The sequence below is a fragment of the Corvus hawaiiensis genome, chromosome 19 (genome assembly GCF_020740725.1).
Source record: "Corvus hawaiiensis isolate bCorHaw1 chromosome 19, bCorHaw1.pri.cur, whole genome shotgun sequence".
Classification (NCBI taxonomy): Eukaryota; Metazoa; Chordata; class Aves; order Passeriformes; family Corvidae; genus Corvus; species Corvus hawaiiensis.
This window is the reverse complement of record NC_063231.1, coordinates 8,768,297-8,791,028: the sequence shown is the minus strand read 5'-3', so window position 1 is coordinate 8,791,028 and position 22,732 is coordinate 8,768,297. Positions and strand designations below refer to the sequence as shown.

At 48.7% G+C, this 22,732-nt stretch overlaps 1 long non-coding RNA gene across 1 annotated transcript in view; it reads left to right on the top strand.

Moving 5' to 3' along the window:
- The window catches only part of LOC125336001, a 134,797-nt gene that overhangs the window by 74,744 nt on the left and 37,321 nt on the right, over positions 1–22,732 (top strand). Inside the window, exon 2 of the long non-coding RNA XR_007207614.1 lies at positions 7,414–7,475. This is a non-coding gene — a long non-coding RNA (uncharacterized LOC125336001). The remainder of the gene's footprint in view (positions 1–7,413; positions 7,476–22,732) is intronic.

Here is a 22,732-nt window from a genome sequence, read left to right as displayed (position 1 = left end):
CAAGACTCTCAGGTCCTTCTAAAATGTCCAAGGCACAGGGCTGTCTGCATAATCCAACCCCTTGGTTAGCAGACTGCTCTCTGAAGGAATATAAGTGAGATATGTTTTGCTTTTGTAAAGCTGGAGAAAACCTGAGCACTTGCTAAAGGTAGTCCCTTGAATTTCCAGTGTGACTTGAACATACTTTTGAGGTATATTTTAACATGTTGCTGCTTTCAGATGTTGAGGATGAAGTCATGAGGGCAGCTGAATGTTTTGACTGAGCACTCTGTTTTTCAAGGGGATAAACCTCAGACTCTCGTGTTTCTCCTCATGCCTGCCTGTTTCACTTACAGGACTTCAAAATCCATTTGGTCATTTCCCAAGCACTGAGGTGGATGCCAAACATGAGAATTCCCTGTGCAGAGCTGACCAGCCAACCCCCTTCCCAGTGTGCAGAGACCACGGGCATGGTTTAGTACCTGAGTGTGACGGGAGGGAGGGAGAAGGGGTGCAAATGTCTGGTCTGAGCTCTAGACTGTGATAAAAAACAAAACAAAAAGTCACAGCAGAAACCCCAGCTTCACAAGTGACCTCAGCACCTGGCCGGGATCCAGTTCTGATGTCAGGATTTTGTCTCCTCCTGGAACTGGTGGGCATGGGGCACATGAAGGGGCACCACACACTTGCAGGTTTGTGCCCACCTGGGGCTGAGAGCCCCTGTCAAGGGACGTTCAGTTTTCTGAGGGTCTAAGTCACTTCTTGAGAAGGGGATGTGGGCTGCATTCAAGTGAACCCAGAAATCTGAATATAAATGATGATACTGACAACTTTTGCCCAGCTCCTTCCATACCCTAAAGGCCCCCAGCTCCATGGGTGATTTTTTTATACATTAAAACTTCCTGGAGGCACCTGGCCACCAGTGCTGAGGGGCTGGGTGTTTCCAGGAGATAAACATGTCCTCACCAGCACCCTGAGCATGGAGATCTCCATACCTGGTGGGAAGATATTGCTCTGGAGGGCTTTTCCTTTTTCACAGAACCATGAAACCAGCAGGGTTATCCCACAAGGTTGGACAGGACCTTTGGAGGTCATCTTGTCATCTCTGGCCTTGTCCTTTCATCCTGCGTGAGCTTGTGTCCTTCACACCAGAGAAGGACTTACACCCAGCCTATGGAGAACCATTTCTGACACGCTGAGCCCTGAACAAAAGATGTTCTGGGCTGGGTTGCAAAATAAAACCATGAGCCCTGCTCTGTTCTGTGGGAGGAGAGACCCAGGGCTCGCACAGCACCACCTTTAACAGCCCAGCTGACACAGCTTGAGGACTGCCTGCCCAAAGGGGGAGAAAGACCAAAAGACAAAAAGAACAGAAGTGAAAACTTGGGCAATTCCTCAAACGGTAAAAATAAACTCCTTAGGGAAAAATAAGAAAAAAATAAATAAATAAAAAGAAGAAGTGCCTCTCCTTCTGAAAGGCTGCAATTACTGTGGATAGGATCTATCTCACCTGATGGCACCCAGGTCTCGGCATCTGCACTGAGCACTCAGAGCTCATTTACCATCAATGGAGAGAAATGGGCACCTCCAGCAGGCAATTGCTCTCATCTGGAGGTGGTTGCCTAAAATAGGTCAGACAAATCACTGCAATTTCTCTCCACTTACACATTTAAGAGGCTCTCTCCGGTACAGACACTTGTCTTGTGGACCTCTGACACCAGGTGAGATGAATCCCCCCTGAAGTGACAACAAGACCCATCTTCTGAAAGCAAGGAGGGAATGATGGGGACGTCCCAAACCCTGCTCTGACGACATAATGAGTCAGGGTGTACAAAAAAGTGAATAGCTCCCCAGAACACATCAGCCTCAGCTCTGACCAGTTGGAGGATTTGGGAACATTGGAAAGGGTGATTAGGATTAATCCATTTACCTGAGCAAGTCACTTGGAGAGCCCTAGCTGTAAAACAATATTGGTTATCAGCATCCTCCTGTGATGATGTGCTGTGAGCTCTGGAAAGGAGATTTTTCCTCTGAAACCACCTCTTCACATTTTCCCTGAGTGAAGTATTTTGCTGCTCCGATTTGTGATTTAATAATCATAAATAATAGAGTCCTTAGTGCTATATTTTTAAATGACTGAATGGTGAGAATCTACTTTAAAAAATTGTATGAATGCCTATCACTTGTGTGCATATAAATGTATTCAATTAGCACTCAAATCTTGAGTTATCTCCTGATGGAAGGCAAAACCTTTTGAATTCAGTCCCATGCAAGAAATACTGTGTCATTTAACTCACAAAAGGATGCCATGCACTTAACAGATAATGACTGAAGAGGATTTTGCTGTATTGCCTGCTCAGCTGCTTGTGAGGACAAAGAAAATAATTCCCCTCTTAGGATCCTATGGGGTAATGAGGAAACCCTCTCCACACTGATCACACCGAATAGGGGAAAGGAAAGAGCCCGATGGGCTAAAGGGGCTGCGATTTCATTGTCATGGTCCCCCATGTGCTTTCCATGTTTTGTCTGGGATGCTAAGCCAGTGGCTAACCTGTCTCTGAACCTGCCACCAGCACACAGAGATTACTCACCCTGGATACTGCACTTCAGCAAATGCAGAATTAGCCCTGGCTAAGTAATCTTGTTAGCGTGATTCAGTGTTAAATGGATCTCGATTAAATGGGCCTTTATATTGTCCCAGCTGGAGATGATAAGCCCCCACAAGGAAATGGCAGGAGACCGAAGGAAATTGCTTTACTCCAGACTGGGATGTTTAACCCCATAAAACACTTTCTGGTCCCCCTCTGCTGCTGCCTCGGCTCCCTTGCATGGCACCATTTACCCTGGCCCTTGGCTGTGGGGGACAGGAGAGGCTCAGGGCAAGGGCTGGAGCATCTCTCTGTGACACCTGTTGGCCAGGGCAAGAGCAGGGTGGTGGAGATGCAGGTGAGAGGGCAGGATGGCTCTGATGGGTGGCTCTTTGCTGGAATTAATAATCCCTTTGTTACCACAGTGCTTTGTCCAACCCCTCACTCGAGATGTTGGTGCTGGGGCGCCTGAGCATCCAGAGGTCAGAGAAACTGCTGCCACCAATAGTTTATTAAGCTTCAAACAGCACCTGAGGAGAATCTTCAGTCTCATCTTAAAAGAAATGGATTGCTTAAACGTGCCACTGGGACTCGTTGGGAATGGCTTGGGGTTTATCAGTGTGAGATAGGAATCAGCTCGGTGTGTCGGTGCATCAGAACCTGACACTTCATTTCCCCTCGCTGTTAGCTCTGGCAATGCGTGCACAGCCTGGGGAAGAGGGAAACGGCATCAAAATCCCCCAGGGACTGCAAATGCAGAGGGAAACTGGGGGGCACTGGTGTGGCAGGGATGGAGAGCTGGGACTCAGCAGTACTGAAGTTTCCTGCTCTGCGGTGGGAACCAGCTCTGCCCTCCGAAGGCTCCTGGTGGTCTGAAGCAAGGACTGGGTGAGATGTGGTGTTGCAGGTGAAAACAAGATTAGAAAGAGAAAAAAAAAGGGATAAAACACTTCACCTGTGACCCTTGCTAATGGTCATTGTTAGGAAAAGGCTTCTGGGGACAGATAACAAGGTGGACATCAAACTGTCCCTCGTACCCACACATCAATGTGTGCTCTCCTCCTGCTTCTCTGCTCTCCTCCTGCTCTGTATTATCTAATAAATTTTCTCTCTCCATGTCTGATGTGACTTCAAACTATGGATTTATCCTCAAGGAGTCAGAGACCCTAACAGGACACATGGAAAATCTCTGCTCTATAGCAAGTCAGATGATCTGATATCTTTTTTCCCAGACCTTTGACAGAAATATGGTAAACATGCAATTACTCGAATTTTTCCATAAATTTTGCATCGGAGGTGGATTTACATGCTTGTGATATTTTCCAGACATGAATCCCAGCCCTGTGAAGCAGCGAATGGCTGCAGACGGGCAAGAAATGATATAATCTATTAGAGATTTCCTTCATTATCCCTCTAATCAAGGCTTCTATCAGTCTCCTTTGATGCGCTGCTGGAAAAAAAGATCTTCAAGTAAACTGATGCTGGAGATAATTAATTAACTTGCCATTCTCTTGCCTTACAGACAGAGACAGTGTAAGAAAGAAGAAGTGTCCTTTGCAATTACCTCTCTGTGCTTTTCCATCCTAGTGCTGACAGCTTGTAGGACATGAAGTGGAAAAGCATTTTACCAAACTTTGAGGCTTTGGCCATCTATTCCTTCACTTGAGAATATTTCCTCCTGCTTGTATTTCTCACGTTGTTGGATAACACTCCTGCTGGTGAAAAATGGGTTTAATACTTGAACAGTTATAGTTGGATGTAGTCTAGCCTGGTAATATTATCTTCTTTATGCTTTCCTTAGAGCAAATACCCCCATCTCTCCTATCCTCAGGTTATTGTACAGGAAATCCACCTTCGTTAGGACAGAATAGAAAATTGAGGTTAAGAGCTGGGTCAGTGGAGTAACATTGGTGCTGCAGGTTGCTGTCGGCATTCCTGATATTTTTCTTAGGGCCTTGGCAGGAATGGGGAATGATTTCTGCCGTGGGAACTCACCTTTTTCACGTGAACTTCTCTTTCCAAATATTGGTGCAATCTCATATCCTGTAAAGACAGGGTTTCCCTGCCTGATGTTTTAAAGGATGAGATTTAAATTGCTCTGCCATCTCAGACCAAACCCGGAGCAGGAGGAGGTCTGCAATCCGCTTTACCGACCTCGGATGATTTCTTCTTTTACAAATTATGTCCTCTTTTGCTTAGGTTTTCCTGTGTTTCCAGTTCCTTGAGTCCTCAAAACAACATTTCAAATTCTAACTAGTTTAGCTCCCCTTAAATTTCTCCTTTTTGGTGCTGCATGAGCAGCTAGACAGGGGAGAGCATGGCTGAGCGGGCAGACTGACAGAGCTTTAAACACAGAGCCACTCAGAGCAGATCCAAAACACCATCAGCAAAACACTGACAAGAGCCTCCTTCCAGAGGAAATCTCCCCAGAAATATCAAGTAGTAAAGCAGAGAGGAAAAGCACATAATAAAAGCAAGACTAAGTTTAGAGTGTCTTCTAGCAAATTCAGGGATTTTGCTGCTTGTCCTGTATGTGCAGGGTGGGTTTACAACAAGGAAAAAGTTGTTTGGTTTGGGTTTGGTCACCAGGGTTTTGTAAATCAATTAGTACTTGTAGGAGTTACTAAAGGCTAAAGAAGTCAAGGGTAGGGTTGCTAATGCAGCACAGACTGGTGATTTTTTTTCCTGGGAAAACACTCCTTTGGCTGCAGTGCAGCAGCCTGACAGAACCAGGCTTCCTTCTTGTGGAAACGCTGAAGAAGACCAAGGAGTGCCTCCATGCATGGCACAGTATTTGCTCATCCGTGTTTTTTAATGCATTTCCTCCTCTTCCAGGTGCTGGCAGGCACTGTAAGCTCCTGGGAGGCACCACAGGGCTGAGATGATAAATAACTTTAAATAGCATTGTGGTGCTCACGTCCAACAGTGATGGCTCTTCTCTTGCCCTAGGGAGTGGATGAAAAACTTTAACTTGTCCTCCCAAGTGCTGTGTCTGCTTTTTTTTTTTCAAAATTATTAGCAAATTAATGTGAATTGTGAAACATTAACTACAAAATTATTGTGAATTAAGGCTGTGGGTTGGTGGTGGTTCTGGTTGGCCCCTGATGAGGTTGTGGCGAGGGTGAGCACTCTGGAAGGTGGACTGTGCTGGCAGGGTTTCCATCATCTGTATGCACCTCGTGTGGGGTTATTTTTTGGGGGAAAATTCGCAGCTTCTGGAAACCACAAGTTCAAAATCCCACTCTAAGCAAAGCCTCACCAACAATTTACCATTTGAAAATAATTCTGTCAAGGCTAAGAAATGAATCAATATGGGAGCAAGTGTTCAAAGGGTATTTTTTTGAGTGATTTGCTTGACTGAGCAGATTTCTCACCATCTCCCCATGTTTGTGGAGCAGCTGTGGCAGGTGCTGTTCCAGAACAATCTCAGGAGCTGGACAGGGTCAGCAGCAGCTGAGTCGGCTCTCAGTAGCTGGAGGTTGTGGTGGTTTGCTCCTTGGAAGACCAAAGGGGACAGATGATTTTTCTAAGAGTGGTCACCTTTGAAAAATCAGAAATCCTCCCCCTTCCTGACTGTCTTTCTGGGAAAGTTGGAAATGTTTTTGTCTGCAAGCCTTTAACACTCTGAAATTGCCAGCTTTTAAAGTAACTCTCTTGCAAACTACAAATCCTCATCTTGGCCTGCAAGCACTGGAAAGCTCCTAATGAATGTCCTTTCTCACACACCCCTTGTATGCAGAACTGTTTAAGAAAAAAAAAAAAAGAAATCTGCTAATTAATTTTAAGCCTCTTTGTGGCAAAGCCTAAGAACTGGATTTACCAAGAGACCAGGGGGTCCATCTGGTGCAAAAAGCTCACTCCTATGCCAAGGTATTTGTTCCATGGCAGGGTTTAAGTCTGGATATCTCCTTTGGGCAGCAGGTTGGTTGTACTGACCACTGGCACATTTCTCAATGTGTTGAGGGGATGGTGACCAGGGTCCTCAGCCAGAAGTCAGAGGGGGTTTCCTGCATGTGTCCCATGCTTGGACAAGTGCACAGTGGCTTTTCCCCTAAATAATAGGATCACACCTGATGGCAGTGCTCAGTTTTAGAAGTGGGGGCAAATAAAGCACAGCGTGAGCTCAGCGAAGGTTTTGTGGTTTTATCCTCCAGGTTCCTTTGAAACTCCTTTAAATAAAAACAATTTGATGCAGCATCATTCTACATCACCATGAACTCTCCTAAGCCTCTCTGCACTGAGTGGACGTTCTCTGGAAGCATCTGTAGCTGAAAGGACACACAAACCAACCTCACACCCCTCTGCTCTTCACTAGCCAAAACAAGTTTGGCCAGGAAATTCAGAGTTTGGATAACACACACACGTGTTTTGCATCCCCACTTTCTGTGTCTCTCGTTATGCCAATCTCCTTTTCTCACACAGTTTCTAATTCTGATATATCATTTTTCAGAAGCACATTTTTATCTATGTTAATGAAAATTTGCTTGAATTCCCCAAAAGATTTGCATTGATTTTTGGGATGCAGAGAGGTAGAGAAAGCAACAACACCAACAGGGAGACCTACTCATTTGAACTTAATCTGTTCCTCTGTCCTAATTAGCAGTACATTTGCTCATGGAGAGGGAAGAGTTTGATGATTGGCAAAATCAAACAAACTGGGTGGAGAGAACTTTGCAAGTTTTTAAGTGTGTATGGCGTGCAATGAGTGAAAGGAGAAAATGAAATAATGAGAGAGTCATGAAATTAAACACAAAATGCATCTTTTCTCCCCTGTAGGAGCGTTTCATCCTTTCTAGCTCAAAAGCAGTTTGGCAAGCCCTTGTTCTTTGTTTTTGATATCTTCCAGCAAAGGACAAACCACCAGCTAAGCCCTCACCAGGACGCAGCCCTTGAAGGAGTCAAGAGCAGGTAGGGATTTTCCTTCAGATGACGGCCACGAGAAATATTTGCTTGTGTGTTTGATGCTGAGCTGTGCAGGACCTGCCTGGGAGGAGATGGGCTGGCCTGGCTTGGTTGTGGTTCAGCCAAAGCCAGAGCAGAGCCCTCAGCCAGCTCCACTGTGCCATAAGGGATCACACATGGCACCAGGGCTGGCAGAGCAGCTTGCAGCCTCAGGTTTATTTTCTTCCCCTTTTTGGATGCTGTTAGGGGAGTTACTGGGCAGGGAAAGATGCTCCATCCCATATTTGTGTGTGTAAAAAGCAAGGAGGCTGTGAGTGATGTGTTATTATCTGCTTGCATGTGGTCACCTCGAACACCTGAATTAGGAGAAATCCAGTGTTGTGCCGTGTGTCCTTCCAATGATTATTTCAGATATTTGCAATCTTGACAAGGTTTTCTTGCGAAGTTGATGATATGAAATAATTTTCATTACATGCCCCAAACGGCCTGTAAAGCACTGAAATCAGTAGGAACCTAGTCATGCTGCTCAAATCCAACTGATTGTGCCCTATTTTGTTTGAACTTTTAGTTCCTCTCCTGCTCTCTTCCCTTGGTTAGTGGTCAAGTGTAACTTTACCTCGAAGCTCAGCCCTGTGAGACACAGCTTGTGGCTGATTGCATCTGATGGGGGGGAAAAGAGGGGCTTTTACTGGAATCTTCCTATTAATTTTTGTGCATAAATTAGGACAAATTAAGGCCGTGTGTGGCCCACGTAACTGGTCACAGCTTGGCCATGATGTGATGCTGAGTGAGCACCACACCAGATAGTGCTGATTGGCCAGAAGGGGTCTGGTGGCTCTGCTAGCAAACTATTCCCATGGGAACTGAGGACAGCTCCCAGGAAAACCTGTGGTGGTTCACAGTGGGCATGGAAATGGGATAGAAAGATCAGTGTCATTGGTCACCTGGATTTCATTGCTGGTTAAAACTTTACTGCCTGAGCTTTTCTTTCTGAAACAAAGTTATGAGAACAAAAATCAGTCGAGTACTGGGCTTGCTTAATGCCGATTCTAATGTGCTCTCCCCATGTTCCAAGGCATCCAGAAATGATGCAAACATGCTTTGGGCAACGCTGAGCTAATCAGCTGCTTGAAAGGCAGAGTATTTCAGCTTCAGTTAGGTGCCAAATTATCGCGTCCTCATTTCTTCAGGACGTGGGGAAAGCAGGCACGTTCCTGCCTGCCAAAAGCTGGGCCAGCACTCCTGGAGTGATGGGGTGTGGGGTGGGGAGGGCATTCAGTGGCTCTGCCAAGAAAACGAGGCTGCAGATCCACCTTGGAGAGCACAGCTGGAGAGCCACAGCTCGCCCCTTTGGCTCAGCATCCCGTATTCCTCCAGGGCTGGAACCAGAGGCCTTGCTGTGCTGGATTAGATTGCTCTGCTGGATTTTTGTGTCTGTGCATTACCCAGACTCAGCCCTGTGTCTCATTAGCTGGAGGCTGGGTCAGCACAGGCTGGAGCCGTGCTCGTGTCAGCAGGACGTGCCCAGGGGTGCCAAGCCCTGCCAGGGTGTTTGCATTTCCATGGGCCAGCCATTGCTCAGCGCATCCAGGGATAGGTGCAGTTGATAAATATGTCTGATAAATGTGTTTAATAAACAGCAGCCAGGGCCCAGCACACTGTAATAGGCTGCTCATCTCTGGAGCTGCCACAGCATTCTCCTGGCAAATATTCCGTCACTTCATCAGGGTCCTGGTGTGAACTCCCAAACCACGGGAGCAGAGGATTTCTCCAAAAACTGGCCCATTTTCTCCCACATTCCATGCCACTCATAACCCCAGGAGCTCTGTGCTTCTAGGCACCCCCAATACCGGCTCTGTCCGAGCTGAGGCTGGGGGACCAGTGCAGAGTGGGGGCACTTGCAGAGTGTCACTTTGGGGCACATTTAAGTATTGCTATCGGGGCAGACTTGGCAACAGGTCATTTGAGGGCAGCCTCAGCAGGCTAGCCAGATTGCCTTGGCTGTCTTTAAAGGGTTTATCCCAAGGGGCAGCTGTCCTGTTTGAAATCCAGCCAGCAGCCAGGTAGGATCCAGCCTTCCCCTGCCGTGCCCGGGCACTGCCCAGTCCCAACCCACAGCCTGCTGGAATATTCACAGCAGCTGTTGGGAACGTGGCTGGGTTTGGGGTGATGCTGGGCTCTGCCCAGGGCCCCCCCACCTCCCCCCCATCCAGGCAGGGTGTGAACCTCCAGATTTCCTTCCAGGAGGGCACTGCTGAGCTCCCGAGACCTGGAGCAGATTAGAATATGCTGAACTGTAAAGACTTGTCTTAATTAATGCTTTATAAGGTTACAGCTAGAGCCGGGGAAATAATCAATAGTGAATCATCTACTCGGCAAACTCAGCTCCTTTCTGCGGGCGAGTTATCTGTAAACAGCTTGCAGTTTTCTCCATCCATTCATTCATTATTTACAATTATTTCCCAAATAATTCCTTCGAATTGCTTTTGGTCTGCAGCTTGTTTGCAAGCAGCGCGTGGCAGGCGCCTGATCCTCGCCAGTCAAGCTGTGATCATTAGTTTTTGGTGGGACAAGCAGGTTATGTGGCCTCACGCTAGGTCCCCGAGTGCAGCAGCGCAGCTCTTGCCATCCTCCTTAATGAATTCAGAATAGCTTTGGGCAGATATTCCCTGCTTCTCGTGCAGCATCCGCGCTCTCTGCCAGTAGCCTTGTTAGTTAAATCCCTCGTTAGGAGACTTGTCGGGGTGTAGCGGCTGCAGCACCGATTCAGAGTCCATCTCATCTGGATTTTTCCTGAACTGGTCCTTATTGGCTTTATTGGCCGTATCAGTGGCAGGATCTTCAAAATAAGCAAGTCTTAGCAACCACTGGTGTTTCCACGCTCAGGACCCTGCTTGGGCCACTGGTGAGAACTCCAGAGGCCATCTCTGGGCCCAGTCTGGCCCTCACTGCCCCAGATCAACCCCACTGGTGTCCAGGCCCAGATCAAACTGCTCTCTGCTGCCAAAGACCCTCATTTAAACCTGTCACTGTGCCCAAAGTGACTGCAACCCTGGAAGAGAAAATAACCTCCAATTCCAGGGCTTTTTCCACGGCCCTGGCTTGCAATGTGCCTTCCCCTGTTAAAATCACCACACCATCGCAGCTCCAAGGCAGCTGTGGCAGTTTTGATGATTAAAAGGATTTCTTCATGATAAGAACTGGAGTGAAACTCATTTCAGGTAGCAGGCAAACAGCTGCTGGATGGTACACAGTTTCATTTACTGCTGACACGGACTGGATTGTTTTAAGCAGGGGACGTAAATAGGCTGTGACATAAATCAAAGAAAACACCAGCTGCGGGTCAGCCGCACTCTGGGGATTCACTGCTGTGGATCTGTGAGGAAACCAGACAGAGGAGCCGGCTGCTCGCCCACATGGCCCAGGAAGGGTCTGCCTGGGCTGCAGGAAGAAGGATTGCCCCATGCTGGGGAATTCTGACAGGTTCCTTCCCCTGTTACAGCCCTTGGAAGGCAGATCTTGGGATGCAGCTGCAAAAGATGAGTGCTGGAAGTTCCAAGGTCCCTCCTGGGTTGTGCTGGGAAGTGTCTGGTGTTGGCATGGGAGTCTGGCCCTTTTCTGTGAGAGCCTTTGTCATCTGATAACTGAATTGAGCTAAAACTGTTGCCCCACGGGACGTACCGGGGGCGTACATGTCACCATCCCGGGACTGCCACTGGCAAGGGTCCTTCACCCCCACTGTGGTGAATCCAGCGCTCGCCCCTTCCCACCACCAGTCCCAAAGGTTTGCTGGGCCAGGCATCTCCTCTGCTGCAGGTGGAGATGCAGAGGATTTGGGACAGTCACAGAGGAGGGCTCAATGTATAGAGGGACACAGTCCAGAGATAGAGATCACTCCAGCTGTCTTCTCTGTGGAAGAAAGACAGAAGGAGAAAGGAGTTCTGCTTAAAAATTAACAAATCCTGACCTCAGAGGAGTTGCAGGCCCAGAGAAAAAAGCCACTGAGCACCTGAACAGTGCTGCCTGCAAGCTGGGAAGCATCCCCAGAGCCAGCAGTGGTGTCCTGAGGCTGCAGACTCATTCTGCTGGGTGCAGCAAACACTCCCAGCGTGCTGCCTCAGTCCCTCCACAACTGAGACTCGGGAAAAATAGAAGCAGCCCCCTCAGCTGCCTCTTCCTTGCTCCAGGTCCCCACAGCAGCTGTGCTTCACCACCCTGGTGCTGCTTGAGCAGGGGGAGAGGGTTGGGTGGTGGTTTTTTCTCTCCTTAAGTCAAAATCAATGATGATGACAGAGTTATAAGGTGAGCGATGGGAAAGGAGAAGAAAGCACCCGGTGTCAAATTTGATGCAGGAGGCAGTTAGAGGAACCTATTAGAGTTCTGTTGCCTTAGGGTATGTTGGTGGGTACATAGGAGAGTGTAATGTCAGCGAAACAGGAGAGCAGTCTCTTTCCCCTTGAACCCTTATCATTAATGTGGAAGGCATACATTGTCAGCTATTAGTCTGGAGGGGAGGGAGAATAGCACACGAGATGTCTTAGTTTGGAAATGGAGTCTGACTCCTCGCCTGGTGTGTGAAGGATGGAGGGTTATTGCAACTGTTGTTGTTGTTGCTGTGATTACTGTGAGTATGATAGGATTTGGGAGAAGATGGGGCTCTGAGGGTTCTGCTGCCTCTCAATGTGGCTTTTGAGGAGGGAAGAGTGAAAAGCATGGTGTGGTGAATGCTCTGGGTGATTGGAGCCCTGTTTTAGGGCGTGATGGTGGAGTCAGTGACAGGGATGCTCTGTGTGACCCAGGAGGAAGCAGGTCTGTGTCCCCACCCAGCAGTCACAACCAAGGGGGACCTGGGGAATTGTGAGAGAGACTTTGCAAGAGAAATTAAATTAAAAAGTAAAAAAGCTGGTCTTAATTATTCCTGTTGCTTCTGTAATCATTGGTGGAGGATGAGGAGCTGCGCCCTGTGACGTAGGGAAGATCTGCAGGCATGGATTTGGGTCTGGAGTTTGCACGCCTCCCTCCCTGGCCATGAGCCCACGTCAGTCTGTCTGCTTTGCACCTCAGCAGCAGCTTTTGCCCAAACACCCCAAATATTTTGTACAACCCCGGGTGAACCCGTTCTCAAGACAGCAGAGGATGCTGGTTCCTGCAGACACAGGGGGAGAGTCGCTCTCCCACACCTCACCTCCCATCTCTGCCTTACCCACTTGCTACTGCTTCCCTCATTTAGGAAATGTAAATAATTCCTTGGGCTCTGCTAATCCCAAGATTACACGGGTAATTCCTGTTTGCATTAATGGGAGGATCTCTCTCAAATTCTCTGCATGTGAATGAGCATCACAGGACTGGCACACTGAGCCTGGGTGAGTCTCCAGTGCAGACACTTCCCCTGCACTCAGGCAGGATCTGAGAGGAAACACAAAATTAGCTCCTTTGCCTGGGGACGTTCATTTTTTTGTCTATTATTAACTCTGGCCATTAGTCCCTTCCTTCTCCATCCAGCTCTGCCATTGAGGCTTTCAGAGGTATCTCACAGGTGCTGCTGGAGATGGAGAGCATGGTCCTGCTCCATGAGGTGTGAGTAAAAGGGGTGATGAGCAAGTAAAGCAAATCCATCCCCTCTGTGCCTTTTCCTGCTGGCATCTGGCATGTACAGACTCCCAAAATCCCAGATTTGGGGTGCCTGTGATGAACATCCAGGGATGCTGCATTGCCCTGAGGTTTTTATTTCCATACTCTGTCTGGGTGGGAGGAGATGAGGGTATCTGCAGCTCCCCAACTCCATCTGCAGCTCCCCTCAGGCCCAAACCCAAAGCCAGGGGAAGTGCCAAAAGCTGCCCCCAGCACCGGGGTCACCAGGCAGTGCCGCGGGCAGAGCGGAGCCCTTGGCTCCCTGCACCATCCCTGTGCTGCTGCTCCTGACTGCACCTCCCACTGCTGCTCAAAGGGAGAAAATAATTAATTAAGCCAATTAATGAAGATAAACTGGAGTAGCAGCTTTGGAAAAATACCATCGGTCAGCAGCAGGCTGCTCCCTGGGCTGAGCCCTGCCCCTCCTCTCGCTGGCAGCTGCCTGGCACTGCTCACCTCCCCTCCAGGAGATGCCACTGATGCCATGAAGATTTTTGCCTTTTCTTTTATACCCCTGTTATACCTTCTATAACTTCTGTATTCTTCGTGCTTTTTGCCTACATTCTTGGACTTGTTTGTCAAGCTGAGAGACTCAACATTTTAGAAGCTTCGTAGCTAGGGATCAGTGTGCCCCAGAGCCCAAGGTCCTCTCCAGAACACATTCTGTAAACTGAGATAGAACCATCCAGGGGAAGGTTCCTTGGGGAGGGGGGCTCACTTGAGCCTCTCATTGGGGAATCTTTGATAGATCTGCTAATTAGTAAAATCTATAATGTTATACCCAATGTTGGGGGGAGACACACACACATACTTGGCAGGGTGCATCTCGATGCATATGACCTGGACGTGTGCACCTAAGGATCCTGAAAATAAATACCAAGGTAAAATCCCCTTTCCCCTTCTAACCGTGTATGACTCTTGATTTTAAGACCAGGAAAAGGCATCACCACAGGCTGGGACAGCCACGCCAGTGCTGCGGCCAGGGGCTCTGGGTGGGGATGCTGTGGTGTCAGGAGCTGGGAGCGCCCCAGGTAGTGACAAAATTAAAGCGGGAAGTGGCGGGAGATAAAAAATTGGAAGTAATCACTAAAATACCCCCCAAACTGTCACACTGTGCACTCCCAGCACAGTCCCTGCAGCTTGGCACTGAGTCAGGCCAGCACGGGAGCGTGGCAGGGATGCTGCTGAGGCACCTCAGACCTCCTGCCTCGGGGGCTGTCACTCAGCTCCTTCATTAGGAGGGAAAAAAGTGCTGGAGAGCCCTCGCTTCCTACAGTGGTTTTATTTCAAAGCTCTTTCAAATCAGGGTAAAGAGGTACGAGGCTCGCTTTTGCACATGGGTTGCTGAATGGAAAAAAGAAAAGATATGTGTTCTTAATTTTGGGAATGGTTTGGTAGTTGTAAGAAATGGCAAGCCAGGAGGGCTTGGGGGATTTGGGGAAGTTCTTGGGTTTGGGGTGAGGGGAAGGTGGAAGAGCCAGAAAAAGCTTTATGCTGCTGTGAAATCTGTGTGCCCTCGGTATCTGCTGGGGGATAAAAAAAGCAGCAGTTAGCTGAGCAGCAAGATTGGTTTTCTTGTATTATTCCAAAAACATAGGGCTGATATTTATTTCATTAGACTAAGCCTTCCTGTAGCCGGTAAATGAATTCCAGGAAGTGAGAGGAACCCCAGGATCAGGGACTTTACTTCATTTGGGATTGTGTGCAGCTAATATTCTGGTTAAATAAATACATTTTACTAATTGGATTACTCAGACAGTGTAATATACTGCTGGATTTCCAACACGATGCTAATAAATTGTGTGAAGAACTTAATCATGTTAGCTTCCAAAAAGCTTGTAAGAGATGAAATTAAAAAATAAGTAGAAGTTGACATCTATTGCATTTCACAGTGTCTTCATTTTCCTCATCCTTCTTAGAGTTCTCCTTTCTGCAGAGAGGCTGACGTGGGTTCTTTTTTAATCTGCCTGTGGTTAGGGAGGATGCAGTGTTAGAGTGGGACTGGGGGGTGCTGGCACCTGCCTTGTGTTTGGTTCTTCTTCAAACAGGGATCCTGATAGAGATAGATAGAGATAGAGATAGAGACCTTAACCTCACCTTTTGGAGGCCAAAGAGCTGGGGGTTATTTCCCTGGATGCAGCAGGAAATCAGGCTGGAGAGAAGCACCTGATGCTCCCCAAAGTTGGAAAGGATGCTGAGGGTGCACAGCGAGCGTGTGATGAGGTCTGTGCTGGGGGAGAGGACGTGGCCCTGGGCTGGGTACCCCACCTGGAGCATCCCACGGCTCAGGGCCAGCACAGGGAGGTGTTGGATGGGCTGTGCTGTGCATCCACATTCCTCCACATCAGCAAAATGATGGAGCACAGGCGCTGCCGCCACGATTCATCATCACCGGGACGCCGCTTCCTGCACACCACTGCTCAATCCACCTGCACTTCCCACCAGCAAGGGAAAAGGCAACACATACTCTTCTTTCCTTCTTTTTTTTTTTTCCTTCTTTGATAGAAATACACAGTGAGAGAGCGAATGGCTCTCCCTCTCCAGGGATCTGACAAATGGACACTACAAACAGATAACTTGTCCCCCCGTCAGTAGAACAGCGCTTGGGTCACAGAGACAGCTCAGATGTGTTCTTTAAGCTACACCCAGCTGTCAATAGGTTCTGCTCCTTACTGAGGAATAAACCCCAGGCAAAGGGAGCTGTGTGGTTTGAGCCAAGAGCCTGGGGGACCTGCAAGTGGATGGAGCCCACTCCGAGTGTCTGGAGAGGAGGACAGTGCCTCTTACCCAGGTCTAACATCCATGGTGTTTTCTGGGATAAGGATGCTCCCAACCTGAATTACACCCCAGCTCTCTCCCCCACGGGTTCCCTCTGCTGTGTATGAACCTGTCACAGCCTCCCAGCTCAGGACAAGGTTTGCTGCAATGTCATGTGGGCTCAACACCAGCACCTCCACACGATGGAAATCTTCCATGTGAGCGTGCCTTTGTGAACAGCTTACCAAACTGAAACTCCAGCATTCGGTCCTCGGGGGTTAAAGTACCCTGCCCTTGCTCACAAGCCGCCTGTTTGGACTCCCCTAATTTTTTCAGATGTATTTGATGCATCAAATGGTGATAATTGTTGTATTAAAGGGGCACGTGGGGGAATAATTTGCCTTTCTGAAGCGCTGTGAGATCTTCAGATGAAACACTCGGCTGCTGTGATTGGCACTAAAAAGAAGGAATTGTCAATTCCTGTTACAGAGTTGGTTCCCCACAAGGTTTAGACGTGTGGCTCGGTGCGTGCATTTTGGGACCCAAAAATCCTGTCCCCCATCCTCCCGGTGTCACTGGGATGCCCAAGGCGTAGATGAAGGCAAACTCGGGGGATTTTCATGGAGGCAGGCAGGAGCCAGCTCCTCTTCCCAGCTGCCTTCCAAACCACCCAGATCAAGCAGAGTGCCTGTGAGCAGCAGCAACTCAGAAATCCAAAAAGCAATTCCTGGCCTGGCATCCACAGTCAGTGCAGCCCCTGGCTGAACAGCTCCATGTGAGTGCACCAAAATCTCTGCACTGCTCTGCCTTCCATCTCCCCCTCGCTTCTCTATCTCCTCCTGATCAAAGTTTCCATATTTTTTTAATTTCCCATATAAAAGGAGTATTGTCTGCATGAGGCCTCACCTGCATTTATTTATATTTTCTCTCACAGCAGGATTTAGAAACAACAAACCAGCCCCTGAAATGGCAGCAGCTTCTCTGTAACCTGAACCTCATTGAAATACTAATAACTAGGTTTTGATGCAGCTTTGTGGGTATTAATGCAAATGTTTTTCTGACTCTCCAGGTTTAATAGCAACAGCTTATACAACTCTAATTAGCATAACAAAATTCAGTGATGAGGAGTAAAATGCTTGTCTTGTTTGATGTTTCCTGGTAATTAGCAAGAATAATGATTTATGCAGTGTTCCTGGTTCCCGGCTCACAAAAGATGGCAGAGAGCACTCTCAGCAGTTAACTCTGGGTTTGTGGGGAGGATGGAGCTGCTGGAAAATATCCGTGGAGACCCGGGCAGGCTCACACAGAGTGTGTGTCACCACACACCCGAGCACAGACATCCAAGGGCTCCGGGATTTTCCCTGCACATCCCCCCGTGTGTCCATATGCAGTCGCTGCCGTCCATGTGCAGTTGTGTGATTCGGTGTTGTGTGGGCACATGGGCTCTCACCCTGTTCCAAACAGCTGCCCTGCCTTTTGCACAGGGATGGGCGGCACTCCCGCAGAGCCAGGGCGCTGATTTTGCTTTAGAGATTGGATTTGTGCCTTTTGGAGACACTAAGTTTTCCCGTCTGCGTGCAGCTGGGAAGGTTTCCTTCCCTTACTCCAAGTGCTGCAGACAGGGAGCCCCTGGAGCAGGTCTGTGGAGGAGGGGGAGGAAGGTTTCTCGGTGCCACTTCAGTGCCAGTGTTTCCAGGATGAGATGAGGCAGAGCTGCTGCTGCACAGCCCACGTCTGCTCATCCCCAAAGAAACCTCTTCTCCACGCCTTGGGCTGCGCGTTTGATCCGAGGCTTTGTAAAACACAGCGACGCGCCTGGTGTGCTCTGGTTTGGGCCGGGAGGAGTTAAAGGTCAGGAGAAAAGAGGCTGTTGCTGGCGTGTCAGACACTGGCATTTCCCAGGTCGCTCAGCCCGTGTTTGCAGACACAACGCTCTGCATCACCTTTAATATTTCTCCCTGGCTGTGAACTCTTCTCCTTGGCTCCGCAGGGAACTGCAGGCTCTGCCCGGGCAAGAGCCCCCTCCATCCCTCCTTTGCATAAGAGGGAAGGATTAAAAGCCCCTGCTGCCTTCCCTGCCGGGTGCAGCCCCACAGAACCCTCCCCGCTCCATCACCCGCTGCCAGAGCTGGTGGGAATGGCTCCGTGTGACCCTCTGGGGGATGCTCGGCAGTCCCTCTCCTCGCCTGTGCCATTAAATGTGTTATGAGTTATGGTCGTCCCGTCGGGCCGGGCATGTGGAGCCCTGCATTAGCCACAGACTGTTATCTTTCTCCTCGGCGAGCTCCTGCCCCATTCCCCAGCACCGTCCTCTCCTTACAAAAGCTTTCATTGTGTTAACAGCTGTAAAGTAAACCATGCAGGGCAGTAAATTCTGAACGAGTGAAAAGAAACTCTCCTTTTATGTGGTATGCAGTCGGCTTTATGGAGGGCAGTGCCGAAGGCACTTATTGAGATAAACGTTCTGGCTGAGTTTTTAAAAGGACTAAATAATGTTGGCCATTTGTGGGTTTGTAAGATGACAAAATTAGGAGGGAAGTTAAACTACCTGCTACTGAGCATCAGATGAATTTTTGTGGCAATCTGGAAGCAATCTCTGGCTGCGCATGCAGCTCCCCAGGCAGGGACTTGGCCAGCACAGCCAGAGGAGGGAGAGCTGCCGTGTTTCTTAAGTGCCAGAGCTTGGATGCCGCAGCAGCAATGTCGGTAGCCTGATCCAATACAGCAAATCCTTTGTTTCCTTGCTAAGAAAGCTAATTTTGCAAAGCAGAAGACTGAGTGATGTATAATCTGTGAGTGCCTCTAGTCTGTGGTGCTCTTGGGAGAGGGAAATTGTCATCTGAGGAATAGGACAGATGCAACCAGGGCTGTTCGATTGTATTCCCTCCTTCCCTCCACCCTCCCAGTGTTTCTGAAATGGCTTCTACCATGAGACACCCCGAGACAAGATGCATTCATTCATATTAATAACATTGGAGTATCTGCATGGGTAAGGTGGCTCAGAGAGAGGCATTCATGATGAGAAGAATAATTTGGTCCAGCCAGTCTTTGCAAACTACTCTGGGGAAAAGCTTTCCCACCCTGGGCGCAGTGGGAAGCCTTCGCTGTGCTGTTCACATAAGAAAGCACAAGCCGATCTGACAAGCTGCAAATGCCAGCATGGAAATGTCCCCTCGGTTCCCTCCATCCCCTCCATCCCTCCCTGCCACAGACCTTCCCTGGGCTGTGTGAGGGGCTGAGCCCTGCCAGCTGCTGCGGACACACGGGCGGGAGATCTGGGGTCATACTTTTCCAAGCGAAGCACAAATCCCTGGGCTGGCAGTGACTCCCACTGATGTGGTTACCCCCTGACTGCCTCGGGGTGCTCCAGCCCCATCTGGCAGCCGGCTGGGGGGAAGGCTCTGCTCCAGGAGGTGGTCACAAGGCACCAGAGCGTTTTCCAGTGTTTCCCACAGAGGAAATTCCTCTGGAGTGAGATCATGCTCTCCTCTCCAAAGGAGGGCAGATCTGCTGGGGAGCAGGGAGCTGGGGATGGGGGGAGATGCTGCCTGCATCCTCTGAACTCGCACTCACCCTGCTCCAGCAAGGTTTAATAGCATCCCTGCACTTTTTATAGTGACGATTATTTGTTAGCAGAGATGCAGCGTGCAGAGGCTCGGAGCTGCAGTGCTGCTTAGCCCATCCCAGGGGTTGCTGTGGCACATTTCCGAGTTTGTGCCCTGCTGAAGGGCAACGGCACCAGGGAGCACAGCCCCTGTCCTGGTGCCCAGCCCCTGCCGCAGCTGAGGCATCGCAGAGGTGTTGAAAGTAGAGCCTAACCTGGTGCAACAAGCTTTACACTGCAGCTCACTACTCAAATATTTGTTTCAGGCAGGGGTTTATTTGCTGTAGAAATAATGAAATTTTCATACAATGCCTTTAAGATCTTGTTAGCGCAGAGCACAACTCTGAATTGCAGCTGGAGCCGAGGTTAATCAGGAGAGCTCAGTACCAGCAGGGAAAGGACCCTGGCAGGCAGAGGGACAGGGAAAGATGTGACCCAGCAGTGGGAGCTCACACAAACATGGGTGGGTTGGATGGGGCACTGAGCAACCTGGTTTAGTGGGAGGTGTCTGCCCATGATAGTGGGGATCAGAACGAGACGAGCTTTAAAATCCCTTCCAAACCAAACCATTCTATCAATATGAATCTGTGATTCTGTGATCCTGTGATTTTATGATCCTGTGATTCTGTGATCCTATGATTCTGTCATTCTGTGATTCTATGACTCTGTGATTCCATGATTCTATGATTCTGTGATTCTATGATTCTATGATTCTATGATTCTATGATTCTATGACTCTGTGACTCTGATACTGTGATTCTATGACACTGTGATTCTATGATTCTATGAATCTATGATACTGACTCTGTGATTTCATGATTCTGTGATTCTATGGCTCTGTGACTCTATGGCACTATGATTCCATGATTCTATGACTCTATGATTCCGTGATTCTATGGTTCTGTCCTTCTATGACTCCATGACTCTATGATTCCATGGTTCCATAATTCCAGCTACATGACCACATATTGAAAAATTCCCCTTGCCACTGTGTGCCAGCCAGCAGACAGTGGCACTTAGCCAGCTTAGTGCCACTTTCTGGGGATTTTCCAGAGGGTCACACCATCTGCTGCAAAATGTATTGTGAAGCTTGTTGCTCCTCCAAATTCCAGCCAGGATGCCCAAGCTCCCAGAGCTGCAAGGCAGGGTTGCAGTGAGGCTCACAGGCATCGGTGCTGAGGGGTTTGGTTGAGTCTGGGGGACAATGTGAGTTGCAGCTGCAGCTGTAACAATTCTGACAAGCCCTGTGGGCTCCACACGGTGTGTGGGGGCTGAGTCAGACTGGGTTTTATCCAAAATGACTCACCTGGTAAATCCCACTCTCTTCCATGGGCTGAGCCAACCCTTTGGCAGGACCTGTGTGTTTTAAATGCAGCTCTCAAAAAGGTAAATGTGTGGTCTGTAGACTCAGATTTCCTCCAAGCTGGTCATCCTTGAATGGGATGAGATTTCCCTACAGGCACAGCCGGTCGCCAGTTGCCCCTTTCCTACTGTGCTGAGCACTGCCAGGTAGCAGAGAAAGCCCCACTGGGAGTGTGGACCCTCTGCTGGGACGTCCCTGTGGCCAGAGGGTGCCAAAGGGGCTCCTCAAGTAGACTTTGGAGAGGGGATTTACAGGAAACTGTGTTTGCAGGGCGGCTTCAGCAAGGGCCCAGCATCAGCACTGGTGGGAGGCGACAGCAGGAGACAAGGTGGAGGGAGGAGAGCCTCGAGCAGGTGCTGCTGTAAAACATTTCCATCCCTTTCTGCTTGGAAAGGCTCGTGCAGGCTTCACAGCGCCTGCGTGTGCGTGGATGGGAATGATATAAATGTAAAATTGGCCTTCTCAGGTTCTGAAGAGCGCAGTTTGCAGCTGGAGATGGATCACCAATCTTCCAGGGAATTGTGCTCTACAAGGTTAAGCATGTTTGCAGAAGAAATATGGATAATGCTCTTATCATGTATGACCTTTACTATATGTGTAACATTGTCAGTGACAAAAATGCCATTTTTTAAATGGTTTTCACACTATGGTATCCAGCCATTAATCATGATGTATGTGAGCGACTCTATATTGTTCCTCTGAAATTGCAGCATTAGATTACTTTCCATCCCGGCTGCTCACATGAATTGTACCCCCTGTTACCATGAGCAAGATTCCTATTTTCCATGTCTAATGTCATTGTGGCCCTACATTTACCCAGAGGACTAGAGAGAACTTTCCAAGGCACAAAAAGCACAGTGCTGCTCTCCTTCCCCAGCAGACAATTTGTGCATATGTGTGTTTAAATGGCGCACTTACTTTAAGATGTCTCTCTAATCCAGGAGTTGATAAATGACTCTTTCAGACACCTCTGCTGATGTTGCATTTTTAATGTAGACAAACTGTAGCTCTGGCTCCAGTCTGTGCATCCCTGCCACTGCCATCCCCACTCTTGGCGGGTTAATGTTTCATCTCGCCTGGTGTAATTTGGGAGGTTTTACTTCCAGAGTGTGTTTTGATTTACAGAAGGTAAAAAGCAGTTGGCAGTTTGATGTTTACTCTTTTGTGGGCTTGTTTTTTTTTTTTTTTCTCTTTTTTAATGCAGCGAGCTTTCAGGTGCAAGTGCTGCTTCCTCTATACATAACTGATATTTATCTTCCCTGTCTGAGGAAAGATGCTGCCCAAAAGGGATGCCAGACAAAGCCCCTCACACCCTGCCTGAGCTGTGGTTTTGGGGAGTGTCTGAGCTGCTCTAACTACTCACCGTGGTGCAGGGTGGCACATAACACCTGCCAGTGCAGGACTTGTGCAGGGATCAAAGGGAAAACAGAGCTGGCAGGAAGCAGCTGAATACACAGACACTGTTTGCAACCCTAACAAATGGTTTCTGCCATTTCCCCAGTTAGCATCATCCATAGTCTGGGCTAGTTGGGAGCTCATCTCCCTTTGCTGCTGGAACAAGAGTGATCAAAAGAGTCAAAGACAAGCAAATACTTTCTGATGGAAATAACGTGGGCACGCTGCATCCATGCAGAGCTGTGGGTATCCACAGGGAAAGAGGGATTCCCGGTGTTTTACGTCTTCAGAGGGAACTCAGTAAGGTCTAATCTTGCTCATTCTCATCAGCACCAAACCAGAGTGAGGTCACTGAGATCACTGAGCTCCACAGCCCAAGTGAGGAGCAGAGAATTATTCTGTTGGGATGGAAATATTTTCAGGTAATGAAAAGTGCTGTGCTGTTGTAGCCCATTGCTGTTTTTGAGGAAGACCTCACCAAGCCTCTGACATCCTGAGTGACCTTGGGAGAGC